The following is a 15,902-nucleotide window of genomic DNA, read 5'->3' as shown; positions in this document are numbered from 1 at the left end:
TTCTCTGCACCTGCACACAAGGGTGAGCCCCACTCAGCATCACAGGCTTCTCTTAAGAGGCCCGTGGGGTGGACAGGAGGGATCCCAGGCTTGCCCAGGGTTTCTCAATGGACCTCACACCCCAGGGTCTTCTCATCACTGTGTATCCAGTGGAGACTTGGGAGCAGGAATTCAGGTACCCAGAGCTCGCCCCACCATGGTTATGTTTAAGACCTGGCCTTGTTTTTCGCTTCTTCTTTGCGTAGTTTTATCACAGTGAAACTTACCATTTCCACTCGGTTCCGCTGCACAGTGCAGTGGTGTTCAGGACATTCTTCTCTTTTGCCGGCCACACCACCATCAGATCCATCACTTTTCCCGTCTTCTCCACCTGGAACTCGGCCCCAGGAAACAACACTGCATCCCTCACCCCAACGCCACCACCACTGGTACCTCCATCTTGCCGTCCGTCTCTGCCTCCGAAGGCCCTGGGGACCTAATATGAGTGGAATCACACAGTAGTTGTCTTCTTTTGACTGGCTTTTGCACTGAACATAACGTCTTCAAGGTCCATCCACCTAGTAGCTTGTGTCACAATGTTCTTCCCGTTTTGTTAATTGAATCTGTTGGGTTGTCACAGGTTAATAAGGTCATGCAGGCATCAACTGTACAAGTCTATAACCCGTCATCTGTATATACTACTGTGTATTCACCACCTCAAATCAAGTCTCCTTGTATCACTATTTTACCCTGAATCCTCTTCCACCTCCGCCAAACCTTTTCTTCCTGTAGTCACTATAGGGATGTCCGTATCTATGACTTGCTGTTTTCTTTGCTTAATCCCTTCACCCTCTCACCCAGCCCCACAACCCTTTCCCCTCTGACCACTCTCAGTCTGTTCTCTTCCTATGAGTCTCTTTCTATTTTCTTAGTTAATTCATTTTACTCATTAGATTCCACACATATGTGAAATTATACGGTATTCGTCTGTCTCTGACTGGCTGATTTCACTTACCAAAATGCTGTCCAGGTCCATCCATGCTGTCACAAATAGCTAAGAGTCCCTTCTTTTACACAGCCAAGTAGTATTAAATTGTGTCAATGTACCAAAGCGTTTTTAATCCACTCATTTTCTGATGGGCACATGGGCTGCTTCCAAATCTTAGTATTGCAAATAACACTGTAATGACCGTATTGTGCATATATTCTTTCCAATCAGTGTCTCTGATCTTGGGATACATTCACAGAAGTGGAATCACTTTGCTACATGGAAGCACCGAAGTTCCATTTTTAAGTTTTTGAGGTAACTCCTTACCGCTTTCCGCAGTGGCTGCACAAAATGCATTCTCCTGATAGGTGTGCTTCTCTGCACCTGCACACAAGGGTGAGCCCCACTCAGCATCACAGGCTTCTCTTAAGAGGCCCGTGGGGTGGACAGGAGGGATCCCAGGCTTGCCCAGGGTTTCTCAATGGACCTCACACCCCAGGGTCTTCTCATCACTGTGTATCCAGTGGAGACTTGGGAGCAGGAATTCAGGTACCCAGAGCTCGCCCCACCATGGTTATGTTTAAGACCTGGCCTTGTTTTTCGCTTCTTCTTTGCGTAGTTTTATCACAGTGAAACTTACCATTTCCACTCGGTTCCGCTGCACAGTGCAGTGGTGTTCAGGCCATTCTACTCTTGTGCCGGCCACACCACCATCAGATCCATCACTTTTCCCGTCTTCTCCAACTGGAACTCGGCCCCAGGAACCAACACTGCATCCCTCACCCCAACCCCACCACCACTGGTACCTCCATCTTGCCGTTCGTCTCTGCCTCCGAAGGCCCTGGGGACCTAATATGAGTGGAATCACACAGTAGTTGTCTTCTTTTGACTGGCTTTTGCACTGAACATAACGTCTTCAAGGTCCATCCACCTAGTAGCTTGTGTCACAATGTTCTTCCCGTTTTGTTAATTGAATCTGTTCGGTTGTCACAGGTTAATAAGGTCATGCAGGCATCAACTGTACAAGTCTATAACCCGTCATCTGTATATACTACTGTGTATTCACCACCTCAAATCAAGTCTCCTTGTATCACTATTTTACCCTGAATCCTCTTCCACCTCCGCCAACCCTTTACTTCCTGTAGTCACTATAGTGATGTCCCTATCTATGACTTGCTGTTTTTCTTTGCTTAATCCCTTCACCCTCTCACCCAGCCCCACAACCCTTTCCCCTCTGACCACTCTCAGTCTGTTCTCTTCCTATGAGTCTCTTTCTATTTTCTTAGTTAATTCATTTTACTCATTAGATTCCACACATATGTGAAATTATACGGTATTCGTCTGTCTCTGACTGGCTGATTTCACTTACCAAAATGCTGTCCAGGTCCATCCATGCTGTCACAAATAGCTAAGAGTCCCTTCTTTTACACAGCCAAGTAGTATTAAATTGTGTCAATGTACCAAAGCGTTTTTATCCACTCATTTTCTGATGGGCACATGGGCTGCTTCCAAATCTTAGTATTGCAAATAACACTGTAATGACCGTATTGTGCATATATTCTTTCCAATCAGTGTCTCTGATCTTGGCATACATTCACAGAAGTGGAATCACTTTGCTACATGGAAGCACCGAAGTTCCATTTTTAAGTTTTTGAGGTAACTCCTTACCGCTTTCCGCAGTGGCTGCACAAAATGCATTCTCCTGATAGGTGTGCTTCTCTGCACCTGCACACAAGGGTGAGCCCCACTCAGCATCACAGGCTTCTCTTAAGAGGCCCGTGGGGTGGACAGGAGGGATCCCAGGCTTGCCCAGGGTTTCTCAATGGACCTCACACCCCAGGGTCTTCTCATCACTGTGTATCCAGTGGAGACTTGGGAGCAGGAATTCAGGTACCCAGAGCTCGCCCCACCATGGTTATGTTTAAGACCTGGCCTTGTTTTTCGCTTCTTCTTTGCGTAGTTTTATCACAGTGAAACTTACCATTTCCACTCGGTTCCGCTGCACAGTGCAGTGGTGTTCAGGACATTCTTCTCTTTTGCCGGCCACACCACCATCAGATCCATCACTTTTCCCGTCTTCTCCACCTGGAACTCGGCCCCAGGAAACAACACTGCATCCCTCACCCCAACGCCACCACCACTGGTACCTCCATCTTGCCGTCCGTCTCTGCCTCCGAAGGCCCTGGGGACCTAATATGAGTGGAATCACACAGTAGTTGTCTTCTTTTGACTGGCTTTTGCACTGAACATAACGTCTTCAAGGTCCATCCACCTAGTAGCTTGTGTCACAATGTTCTTCCCGTTTTGTTAATTGAATCTGTTGGGTTGTCACAGGTTAATAAGGTCATGCAGGCATCAACTGTACAAGTCTATAACCCGTCATCTGTATATACTACTGTGTATTCACCACCTCAAATCAAGTCTCCTTGTATCACTATTTTACCCTGAATCCTCTTCCACCTCCGCCAAACCTTTTCTTCCTGTAGTCACTATAGGGATGTCCGTATCTATGACTTGCTGTTTTCTTTGCTTAATCCCTTCACCCTCTCACCCAGCCCCACAACCCTTTCCCCTCTGACCACTCTCAGTCTGTTCTCTTCCTATGAGTCTCTTTCTATTTTCTTAGTTAATTCATTTTACTCATTAGATTCCACACATATGTGAAATTATACGGTATTCGTCTGTCTCTGACTGGCTGATTTCACTTACCAAAATGCTGTCCAGGTCCATCCATGCTGTCACAAATAGCTAAGAGTCCCTTCTTTTACACAGCCAAGTAGTATTAAATTGTGTCAATGTACCAAAGCGTTTTTATCCACTCATTTTCTGATGGGCACATGGGCTGCTTCCAAATCTTAGTATTGCAAATAACACTGTAATGACCGTATTGTGCATATATTCTTTCCAATCAGTGTCTCTGATCTTGGGATACATTCACAGAAGTGGAATCACTTTGCTACATGGAAGCACCGAAGTTCCATTTTTAAGTTTTTGAGGTAACTCCTTACCGCTTTCCGCAGTGGCTGCACAAAATGCATTCTCCTGATAGGTGTGCTTCTCTGCACCTGCACACAAGGGTGAGCCCCACTCAGCATCACAGGCTTCTCTTAAGAGGCCCGTGGGGTGGACAGGAGGGATCCCAGGCTTGCCCAGGGTTTCTCAATGGACCTCACACCCCAGGGTCTTCTCATCACTGTGTATCCAGTGGAGACTTGGGAGCAGGAATTCAGGTACCCAGAGCGCGCGCCACCATGGTTATGTTTAAGACCTGGCCTTGTTTTTCGCTTCTTCTTTGCGTAGTTTTATCACAGTGAAACTTACCATTTCCACTCAGTTCCACTGCACAGTGCAGTGGTGTTCAGGACATTCTACTCTTGTGCCGGCCACACCACCATCAGATCCATCACTTTTCCCGTCTTCTCCAACTGGAACTCGGCCCCAGGAAACAACACTGCATCCCTCACCCCAACCCCACCACCACTGGTACCTCCATCTTGCCGTCCGTCTCTGCCTCCGAAGGCCCTGGGGACCTAATATGAGTGGAATCACACAGTAGTTGTCTTCTTTTGACTGGCTTTTGCACTGAACATAACGTCTTCAAGGTCCATCCACCTAGTAGCTTGTGTCACAATGTTCTTCCCGTTTTGTTAATTGAATCTGTTGGGTTGTCACAGGTTAATAAGGTCATGCAGGCATCAACTGTACAAGTCTATAACCCGTCATCTGTATATACTACTGTGTATTCACCACCTCAAATCAAGTCTCCTTGTATCACTATTTTACCCTGAATCCTCTTCCACCTCCGCCAAACCTTTTCTTCCTGTAGTCACTATAGGGATGTCCGTATCTATGACTTGCTGTTTTTCTTTGCTTAATCCCTTCACCCTCTCACCCAGCCCCACAACCCTTTCCCCTCTGACCACTCTCAGTCTGTTCTCTTCCTATGAGTCTCTTTCTATTTTCTTAGTTAATTCATTTTACTCATTAGATTCCACACATATGTGAAATTATACGGTATTCGTCTGTCTCTGACTGGCTGATTTCACTTACCAAAATGCTGTCCAGGTCCATCCATGCTGTCACAAATAGCTAAGAGTCCCTTCTTTTACACAGCCAAGTAGTATTAAATTGTGTCAATGTACCAAAGCGTTTTTATCCACTCATTTTCTGATGGGCACATGGGCTGCTTCCAAATCGAAGTATTTTAAATAACACTGTAATGACCGTATTGTGCATATATTCTTTCCAATCAGTGTCTCTGATCTTGGGATACGTTCACAGAAGTGGAATCAATATGCTACATGGAAGCATGGAAGTTCCATTTTTAAGTTTTTGAGGTAACTCCTTACCGCTTTCCGCAGTGGCTGCAAAAAATGCATTCTCCTGATAGGTGTGCTTCTCTGCACCTGCACACAAGGGTGAGCCCCACTCAGCATCACAGGCTTCTCTTAAGAGGCCCGTGGGGTGGACAGGAGGGATCCCAGGCTTGCCCAGGGTTTCTCAATGGACCTCACACCCCAGGGTCTTCTCATCACTGTGTATCCAGTGGAGACTTGGGAGCAGGAATTCAGGTACCCAGAGCTCGCCCCACCATGGTTATGTTTAAGACCTGGCCTTGTTTTTCGCTTCTTCTTTGCGTAGTTTTATCACAGTGAAACTTACCATTTCCACTCGGTTCCGCTGCACAGTGCAGGGGTGTTCAGGACATTCTACTCTTGTGCCGGCCACACCACCATCAGATCCATCACTTTTCCCGTCTTCTCCAACTGGAACTCGGCCCCAGGAACCAACACTGCATCCCTCACCCCAACCCCACCACCACTGGTACCTCCATCTTGCCGTTCGTCTGTGCCTCCGAAGGCCCTGGGGACCTAATATGAGTGGAATCACACAGTAGTTGTCTTCTTTTGACTGGCTTTTGCACTGAACATAACGTCTTCAAGGTCCATCCACCTAGTAGCTTGTGTCACAATGTTCTTCCCGTTTTGTTAATTGAATCTGTTCGGTTGTCACAGGTTAATAAGGTCATGCAGGCATCAACTGTACAAGTCTATAACCCGTCATCTGTATATACTACTGTGTATTCACCACCTCAAATCAAGTCTCCTTGTATCACTATTTTACCCTGAATCCTCTTCCACCTCCGCCAACCCTTTACTTCCTGTAGTCACTATAGTGATGTCCCTATCTATGACTTGCTGTTTTTCTTTGCTTAATCCCTTCACCCTCTCACCCAGCCCCACAACCCTTTCCCCTCTGACCACTCTCAGTCTGTTCTCTTCCTATGAGTCTCTTTCTATTTTCTTAGTTAATTCATTTTACTCATTAGATTCCACACATATGTGAAATTATACGGTATTCGTCTGTCTCTGACTGGCTGATTTCACTTACCAAAATGCTGTCCAGGTCCATCCATGCTGTCACAAATAGCTAAGAGTCCCTTCTTTTACACAGCCAAGTAGTATTAAATTGTGTCAATGTACCAAAGCGTTTTTATCCACTCATTTTCTGATGGGCACATGGGCTGCTTCCAAATCTTAGTATTGCAAATAACACTGTAATGACCGTATTGTGCATATATTCTTTCCAATCAGTGTCTCTGATCTTGGCATACATTCACAGAAGTGGAATCACTTTGCTACATGGAAGCACCGAAGTTCCATTTTTAAGTTTTTGAGGTAACTCCTTACCGCTTTCCGCAGTGGCTGCACAAAATGCATTCTCCTGATAGGTGTGCTTCTCTGCACCTGCACACAAGGGTGAGCCCCACTCAGCATCACAGGCTTCTCTTAAGAGGCCCGTGGGGTGGACAGGAGGGATCCCAGGCTTGCCCAGGGTTTCTCAATGGACCTCACACCCCAGGGTCTTCTCATCACTGTGTATCCAGTGGAGACTTGGGAGCAGGAATTCAGGTACCCAGAGCTCGCCCCACCATGGTTATGTTTAAGACCTGGCCTTGTTTTTCGCTTCTTCTTTGCGTAGTTTTATCACAGTGAAACTTACCATTTCCACTCGGTTCCGCTGCACAGTGCAGTGGTGTTCAGGACATTCTTCTCTTTTGCCGGCCACACCACCATCAGATCCATCACTTTTCCCGTCTTCTCCACCTGGAACTCGGCCCCAGGAAACAACACTGCATCCCTCACCCCAACGCCACCACCACTGGTACCTCCATCTTGCCGTCCGTCTCTGCCTCCGAAGGCCCTGGGGACCTAATATGAGTGGAATCACACAGTAGTTGTCTTCTTTTGACTGGCTTTTGCACTGAACATAACGTCTTCAAGGTCCATCCACCTAGTAGCTTGTGTCACAATGTTCTTCCCGTTTTGTTAATTGAATCTGTTGGGTTGTCACAGGTTAATAAGGTCATGCAGGCATCAACTGTACAAGTCTATAACCCGTCATCTGTATATACTACTGTGTATTCACCACCTCAAATCAAGTCTCCTTGTATCACTATTTTACCCTGAATCCTCTTCCACCTCCGCCAAACCTTTTCTTCCTGTAGTCACTATAGGGATGTCCGTATCTATGACTTGCTGTTTTCTTTGCTTAATCCCTTCACCCTCTCACCCAGCCCCACAACCCTTTCCCCTCTGACCACTCTCAGTCTGTTCTCTTCCTATGAGTCTCTTTCTATTTTCTTAGTTAATTCATTTTACTCATTAGATTCCACACATATGTGAAATTATACGGTATTCGTCTGTCTCTGACTGGCTGATTTCACTTACCAAAATGCTGTCCAGGTCCATCCATGCTGTCACAAATAGCTAAGAGTCCCTTCTTTTACACAGCCAAGTAGTATTAAATTGTGTCAATGTACCAAAGCGTTTTTATCCACTCATTTTCTGATGGGCACATGGGCTGCTTCCAAATCTTAGTATTGCAAATAACACTGTAATGACCGTATTGTGCATATATTCTTTCCAATCAGTGTCTCTGATCTTGGGATACATTCACAGAAGTGGAATCACTTTGCTACATGGAAGCACCGAAGTTCCATTTTTAAGTTTTTGAGGTAACTCCTTACCGCTTTCCGCAGTGGCTGCACAAAATGCATTCTCCTGATAGGTGTGCTTCTCTGCACCTGCACACAAGGGTGAGCCCCACTCAGCATCACAGGCTTCTCTTAAGAGGCCCGTGGGGTGGACAGGAGGGATCCCAGGCTTGCCCAGGGTTTCTCAATGGACCTCACACCCCAGGGTCTTCTCATCACTGTGTATCCAGTGGAGACTTGGGAGCAGGAATTCAGGTACCCAGAGCTCGCCCCACCATGGTTATGTTTAAGACCTGGCCTTGTTTTTCGCTTCTTCTTTGCGTAGTTTTATCACAGTGAAACTTACCATTTCCACTCAGTTCCACTGCACAGTGCAGTGGTGTTCAGGACATTCTACTCTTGTGCCGGCCACACCACCATCAGATCCATCACTTTTCCCGTCTTCTCCAACTGGAACTCGGCCCCAGGAAACAACACTGCATCCCTCACCCCAACCCCACCACCACTGGTACCTCCATCTTGCCGTCCGTCTCTGCCTCCGAAGGCCCTGGGGACCTAATATGAGTGGAATCACACAGTAGTTGTCTTCTTTTGACTGGCTTTTGCACTGAACATAACGTCTTCAAGGTCCATCCACCTAGTAGCTTGTGTCACAATGTTCTTCCCGTTTTGTTAATTGAATCTGTTGGGTTGTCACAGGTTAATAAGGTCATGCAGGCATCAACTGTACAAGTCTATAACCCGTCATCTGTATATACTACTGTGTATTCACCACCTCAAATCAAGTCTCCTTGTATCACTATTTTACCCTGAATCCTCTTCCACCTCCGCCAAACCTTTTCTTCCTGTAGTCACTATAGGGATGTCCGTATCTATGACTTGCTGTTTTTCTTTGCTTAATCCCTTCACCCTCTCACCCAGCCCCACAACCCTTTCCCCTCTGACCACTCTCAGTCTGTTCTCTTCCTATGAGTCTCTTTCTATTTTCTTAGTTAATTCATTTTACTCATTAGATTCCACACATATGTGAAATTATACGGTATTCGTCTGTCTCTGACTGGCTGATTTCACTTACCAAAATGCTGTCCAGGTCCATCCATGCTGTCACAAATAGCTAAGAGTCCCTTCTTTTACACAGCCAAGTAGTATTAAATTGTGTCAATGTACCAAAGCGTTTTTATCCACTCATTTTCTGATGGGCACATGGGCTGCTTCCAAATCGAAGTATTTTAAATAACACTGTAATGACCGTATTGTGCATATATTCTTTCCAATCAGTGTCTCTGATCTTGGGATACGTTCACAGAAGTGGAATCAATATGCTACATGGAAGCATGGAACTTCCATTTTTAAGTTTTTGAGGTAACTCCTTACCGCTTTCCGCAGTGGCTGCAAAAAATGCATTCTCCTGATAGGTGTGCTTCTCTGCACCTGCACACAAGGGTGAGCCCCACTCAGCATCACAGGCTTCTCTTAAGAGGCCCGTGGGGTGGACAGGAGGGATCCCAGGCTTGCCCAGGGTTTCTCAATGGACCTCACACCCCAGGGTCTTCTCATCACTGTGTATCCAGTGGAGACTTGGGAGCAGGAATTCAGGTACCCAGAGCTCGCCCCACCATGGTTATGTTTAAGACCTGGCCTTGTTTTTCGCTTCTTCTTTGCGTAGTTTTATCACAGTGAAACTTACCATTTCCACTCGGTTCCGCTGCACAGTGCAGGGGTGTTCAGGACATTCTACTCTTGTGCCGGCCACACCACCATCAGATCCATCACTTTTCCCGTCTTCTCCAACTGGAACTCGGCCCCAGGAACCAACACTGCATCCCTCACCCCAACCCCACCACCACTGGTACCTCCATCTTGCCGTTCGTCTGTGCCTCCGAAGGCCCTGGGGACCTAATATGAGTGGAATCACACAGTAGTTGTCTTCTTTTGACTGGCTTTTGCACTGAACATAACGTCTTCAAGGTCCATCCACCTAGTAGCTTGTGTCACAATGTTCTTCCCGTTTTGTTAATTGAATCTGTTCGGTTGTCACAGGTTAATAAGGTCATGCAGGCATCAACTGTACAAGTCTATAACCCGTCATCTGTATATACTACTGTGTATTCACCACCTCAAATCAAGTCTCCTTGTATCACTATTTTACCCTGAATCCTCTTCCACCTCCGCCAACCCTTTACTTCCTGTAGTCACTATAGTGATGTCCCTATCTATGACTTGCTGTTTTTCTTTGCTTAATCCCTTCACCCTCTCACCCAGCCCCACAACCCTTTCCCCTCTGACCACTCTCAGTCTGTTCTCTTCCTATGAGTCTCTTTCTATTTTCTTAGTTAATTCATTTTACTCATTAGATTCCACACATATGTGAAATTATACGGTATTCGTCTGTCTCTGACTGGCTGATTTCACTTACCAAAATGCTGTCCAGGTCCATCCATGCTGTCACAAATAGCTAAGAGTCCCTTCTTTTACACAGCCAAGTAGTATTAAATTGTGTCAATGTACCAAAGCGTTTTTATCCACTCATTTTCTGATGGGCACATTGGCTGCTTCCAAATCTTAGTATTGCAAATAACACTGTAATGACCGTATTGTGCATATATTCTTTCCAATCAGTGTCTCTGATCTTGGGATACATTCACAGAAGTGGAATCACTTTGCTACATGGAAGCACCGAAGTTCCATTTTTAAGTTTTTGAGGTAATTCCTTACCGCTTTCCGCCGTGGCTGCACAAAATGCATTCTCCTGATAGGTGTGCTTCTCTGCACCTGCACACAAGGGTGAGCCCCACTCAGCATCACAGGCTTCTCTTAAGAGGCCCGTGGGGTGGACAGGACGGATCCCAGGCTTGCCCAGGGTTTCTCAATGGACCTCACACCCCAGGGTCTTCTCATCACTGTGTATCCAGTGGAGACTTGGGAGCAGGAATTCAGGTACCCAGAGCTCGCCCCACCATGGTTATGTTTAAGACCTGGCCTTGTTTTTCGCTTCTTCTTTGCGTAGTTTTATCACAGTGAAACTTACCATTTCCACTCGGTTCCGCTGCACAGTGCAGTGGTGTTCAGGACATTCTTCTCTTGTGCCGGCCACACCACCATCAGATCCATCACTTTTCCCGTCTTCTCCACCTGGAACTCGGCCCCAGGAAACAACACTGCATCCCTCACCCCAACGCCACCACCACTGGTACCTCCATATTGCCGTCCGTCTCTGCCTCCGAAGGCCCTGGGGACCTAATATGAGTGGAATCACACAGTAGTTGTCTTCTTTTGACTGGCTTTTGCACTGAACATAACGTCTTCAAGGTCCATCCACCTAGTAGCTTGTGTCACAATGTTCTTCCCGTTTTGTTAATTGAATCTGTTCGGTTGTCACAGGTTAATAAGGTCATGCAGTCATCAACTGTACAAGTCTATAACCCGTCATCTGTATATACTACTGTGTATTCACCACCTCAAATCAAGTCTCCTTGTATTACTATTTTACCCTGAATCCTCTTCCACCTCCGCCAAACCTTTTCTTCCTGTAGTCACTATAGGGATGTCCGTATCTATGACTTGCTGTTTTTCTTTGCTTAATCCCTTCACCCTCTCACCCAGCCCCACAACCCTTTCCCCTCTGACCACTCTCAGTCTGTTCTCTTCCTATGAGTCTCTTTCTATTTTCTTAGTTAATTCATTTTACTCATTAGATTCCACACATATGTGAAATTATACGGTATTCGTCTGTCTCTGACTGGCTGATTTCACTTACCAAAATGCTGTCCAGGTCCATCCATGCTGTCACAAATAGCTAAGAGTCCCTTCTTTTACACAGCCAAGTAGTATTAAATTGTGTCAATGTACCAAAGCGTTTTTATCCACTCATTTTCTGATGGGCACATGGGCTGCTTCCAAATCTTAGTATTTTAAATAACACTGTAATGACCGTATTGTGCATATATTCTTTCCAATCAGTGTCTCTGATCTTGGGATACGTTCACAGAAGTGGAATCAATATGCTACATGGAAGCATGGAAGTTCCATTTTTAAGTTTTTGAGGTAACTCCTTACCGCTTTCCGCAGTGGCTGCAAAAAATGCATTCTCCTCATAGGTGTGCTTCTCTGCACCTGCACACAAGGGTGAGCCCCACTCAGCATCACAGGCTTCTCTTAAGAGGCCCGTGGGGTGGACAGGAGGGATCCCAGGCTTGCCCAGGGATTCTCAATGGACCTCACACCCCAGGGTCTTCTCATCACTGTGTATCCAGTGGAGACTTGGGAGCAGGAATTCAGGTACCCAGAGCTCGCCCCACCATGGTTATGTTTAAGACCTGGCCTTGTTTTTCGCTTCTTCTTTGCGTAGTTTTATCACAGTGAAACTTACCATTTCCACTCGGTTCCGCTGCACAGTGCAGGGGTGTTCAGGACATTCTACTCTTGTGCCGGCCACACCACCATCAGATCCATCACTTTTCCCGTCTTCTCCAACTGGAACTCGGCCCCAGGAACCAACACTGCATCCCTCACCCCAACCCCACCACCACTGGTACCTCCATCTTGCCGTTCGTCTCTGCCTCCGAAGGCCCTGGGGACCTAATATGAGTGGAATCACACAGTAGTTGTCTTCTTTTGACTGGCTTTTGCACTGAACATAACGTCTTCAAGGTCCATCCACCTAGTAGCTTGTGTCACAATGTTCTTCCCGTTTTGTTAATTGAATCTGTTCGGTTGTCACAGGTTAATAAGGTCATGCAGGCATCAACTGTACAAGTCTATAACCCGTCATCTGTATATACTACTGTGTATTCACCACCTCAAATCAAGTCTCCTTGTATCACTATTTTACCCTGAATCCTCTTCCACCTCCGCCAAACCTTTTCTTCCTGTAGTCACTATAGGGATGTCCGTATCTATGACTTGCTGTTTTTCTTTGCTTAATCCCTTCATCCTCTCACCCAGCCCCACAACCCTTTCCCCTCTGACCACTCTCAGTCTGTTCTCTTCCTATGAGTCTCTTTCTATTTTCTTAGTTAATTCATTTTACTCATTAGATTCCACACATATGTGAAATTATACGGTATTCGTCTGTCTCTGACTGGCTGATTTCACTTACCAAAATGCTGTCCAGGTCCATCCATGCTGTCACAAATAGCTAAGAGTCCCTTCTTTTACACAGCCAAGTAGTATTAAATTGTGTCAATGTACCAAAGCGTTTTTATCCACTCATTTTCTGATGGGCACATTGGCTGCTTCCAAATCTTAGTATTGCAAATAACACTGTAATGACCGTATTGTGCATATATTCTTTCCAATCAGTGTCTCTGATCTTGGGATACATTCACAGAAGTGGAATCACTTTGCTACATGGAAGCACCGAAGTTCCATTTTTAAGTTTTTGAGGTAACTCCTTACCGCTTTCCGCCGTGGCTGCACAAAATGCATTCTCCTGATAGGTGTGCTTCTCTGCACCTGCACACAAGGGTGAGCCCCACTCAGCATCACAGGCTTCTCTTAAGAGGCCCGTGGGGTGGACAGGACGGATCCCAGGCTTGCCCAGGGTTTCTCAATGGACCTCACACCCCAGGGTCTTCTCATCACTGTGTATCCAGTGGAGACTTGGGAGCAGGAATTCAGGTACCCAGAGCTCGCCCCACCATGGTTATGTTTAAGACCTGGCCTTGTTTTTCGCTTCTTCTTTGCGTAGTTTTATCACAGTGAAACTTACCATTTCCACTTGGTTCCGCTGCACAGTGCAGTGGTGTTCAGGACATTCTTCTCTTGTGCCGGCCACACCACCATCAGATCCATCACTTTTCCCGTCTTCTCCACCTGGAACTCGGCCCCAGGAAACAACACTGCATCCCTCACCCCAACGCCACCACCACTGGTACCTCCATATTGCCGTCCGTCTCTGCCTCCGAAGGCCCTGGGGACCTAATATGAGTGGAATCACACAGTAGTTGTCTTCTTTTGACTGGCTTTTGCACTGAACATAACGTCTTCAAGGTCCATCCACCTAGTAGCTTGTGTCACAATGTTCTTCCCGTTTTGTTAATTGAATCTGTTCGGTTGTCACAGGTTAATAAGGTCATGCAGTCATCAACTGTACAAGTCTATAACCCGTCATCTGTATATACTACTGTGTATTCACCACCTCAAATCAAGTCTCCTTGTATCACTATTTTACCCTGAATCCTCTTCCACCTCCGCCAAACCTTTTCTTCCTGTAGTCACTATAGGGATGTCCGTATCTATGACTTGCTGTTTTTCTTTGCTTAATCCCTTCACCCTCTCACCCAGCCCCACAACCCTTTCCCCTCTGACCACTCTCAGTCTGTTCTCTTCCTATGAGTCTCTTTCTATTTTCTTAGTTAATTCATTTTACTCATTAGATTCCACACATATGTGAAATTATACGGTATTCGTCTGTCTCTGACTGGCTGATTTCACTTACCAAAATGCTGTCCAGGTCCATCCATGCTGTCACAAATAGCTAAGAGTCCCTTCTTTTACACAGCCAAGTAGTATTAAATTGTGTCAATGTACCAAAGCGTTTTTATCCACTCATTTTCTGATGGGCACATGGGCTGCTTCCAAATCGAAGTATTTTAAATAACACTGTAATGACCGTATTGTGCATATATTCTTTCCAATCAGTGTCTCTGATCTTGGGATACGTTCACAGAAGTGGAATCAATATGCTACATGGAAGCATGGAAGTTCCATTTTTAAGTTTTTGAGGTAACTCCTTACCGCTTTCCGCAGTGGCTGCACAAAATGCATTCTCCTGATAGGTGTGCTTCTCTGCACCTGCACACAAGGGTGAGCCCCACTCAGTATCACAGGCTTCTCTTAAGAGGCCCGTGGGGTGGACAGGAGGGATCCCAGGCTTGCCCAGGGTTTCTCAATGGACCTCACACCCCAGGGTCTTCTCATCACTGTGTATCCAGTGGAGACTTGGGAGCAGGAATTCAGGTACCCAGAGCTCGCCCCACCATCGTTATGTTTAAGACCTGGCCTTGTTTTTCGCTTCTTCTTTGCGTAGTTTTATCACAGTGAAACTTACCATTTCCACTCAGTTCCGCTGCACAGTGCAGTGGTGTTCAGGACATTCTACTCTTGTGCCGGCCACACCACCATCAGATCCATCACTTTTCCCGTCTTCTCCAACTGGAACTCGGCCCCAGGAAACAACACTGCATCCCTCACCCCAACCCCACCACCACTGGTACCTCCATCTTGCCGTCCGTCTCTGCCTCCGAAGGCCCTGGGGACCTAATATGAGTGGAATCACACAGTAGTTGTCTTCTTTTGACTGGCTTTTGCACTGAACATAACGTCTTCAAGGTCCATCCACCTAGTAGCTTGTGTCACAATGTTCTTCCCGTTTTGTTAATTGAATCTGTTGGGTTGTCACAGGTTAATAAGGTCATGCAGGCATCAACTGTACAAGTCTATAACCCGTCATCTGTATATACTACTGTGTATTCACCACCTCAAATCAAGTCTCCTTGTATCACTATTTTACCCTGAATCCTCTTCCACCTCCGCCAAACCTTTTCTTCCTGTAGTCACTATAGGGATGTCCGTATCTATGACTTGCTGTTTTTCTTTGCTTAATCCCTTCATCCTCTCACCCAGCCCCACAACCCTTTCCCCTCTGACCACTCTCAGTCTGTTCTCTTCCTATGAGTCTCTTTCTATTTTCTTAGTTAATTCATTTTACTCATTAGATTCCACACATTTGTGAAAATATACGGTATTCGTCTGTCTCTGACTGGCTGATTTCACTTACCAAAATGCTGTCCAGGTCCATCCATGCTGTCACAAATAGCTAAGAGTCCCTTCTTTTACACAGCCAAGTAGTATTAAATTGTGTCAATGTACCAAAGCGTTTTTATCCACTCATTTTCTGATGGGCACATGGGCTGCTTCCAAATCGAAGTATTTTAA

The sequence above is a fragment of the Myotis nattereri genome (genome assembly GCF_964212035.1).
Source record: "Myotis nattereri genome assembly, chromosome: 3".
NCBI lineage: Eukaryota > Metazoa > Chordata > Mammalia > Chiroptera > Vespertilionidae > Myotis > Myotis nattereri.
The sequence above is the reverse complement of the archived record's forward strand: the minus strand, read 5'-3'. Positions refer to the sequence as shown.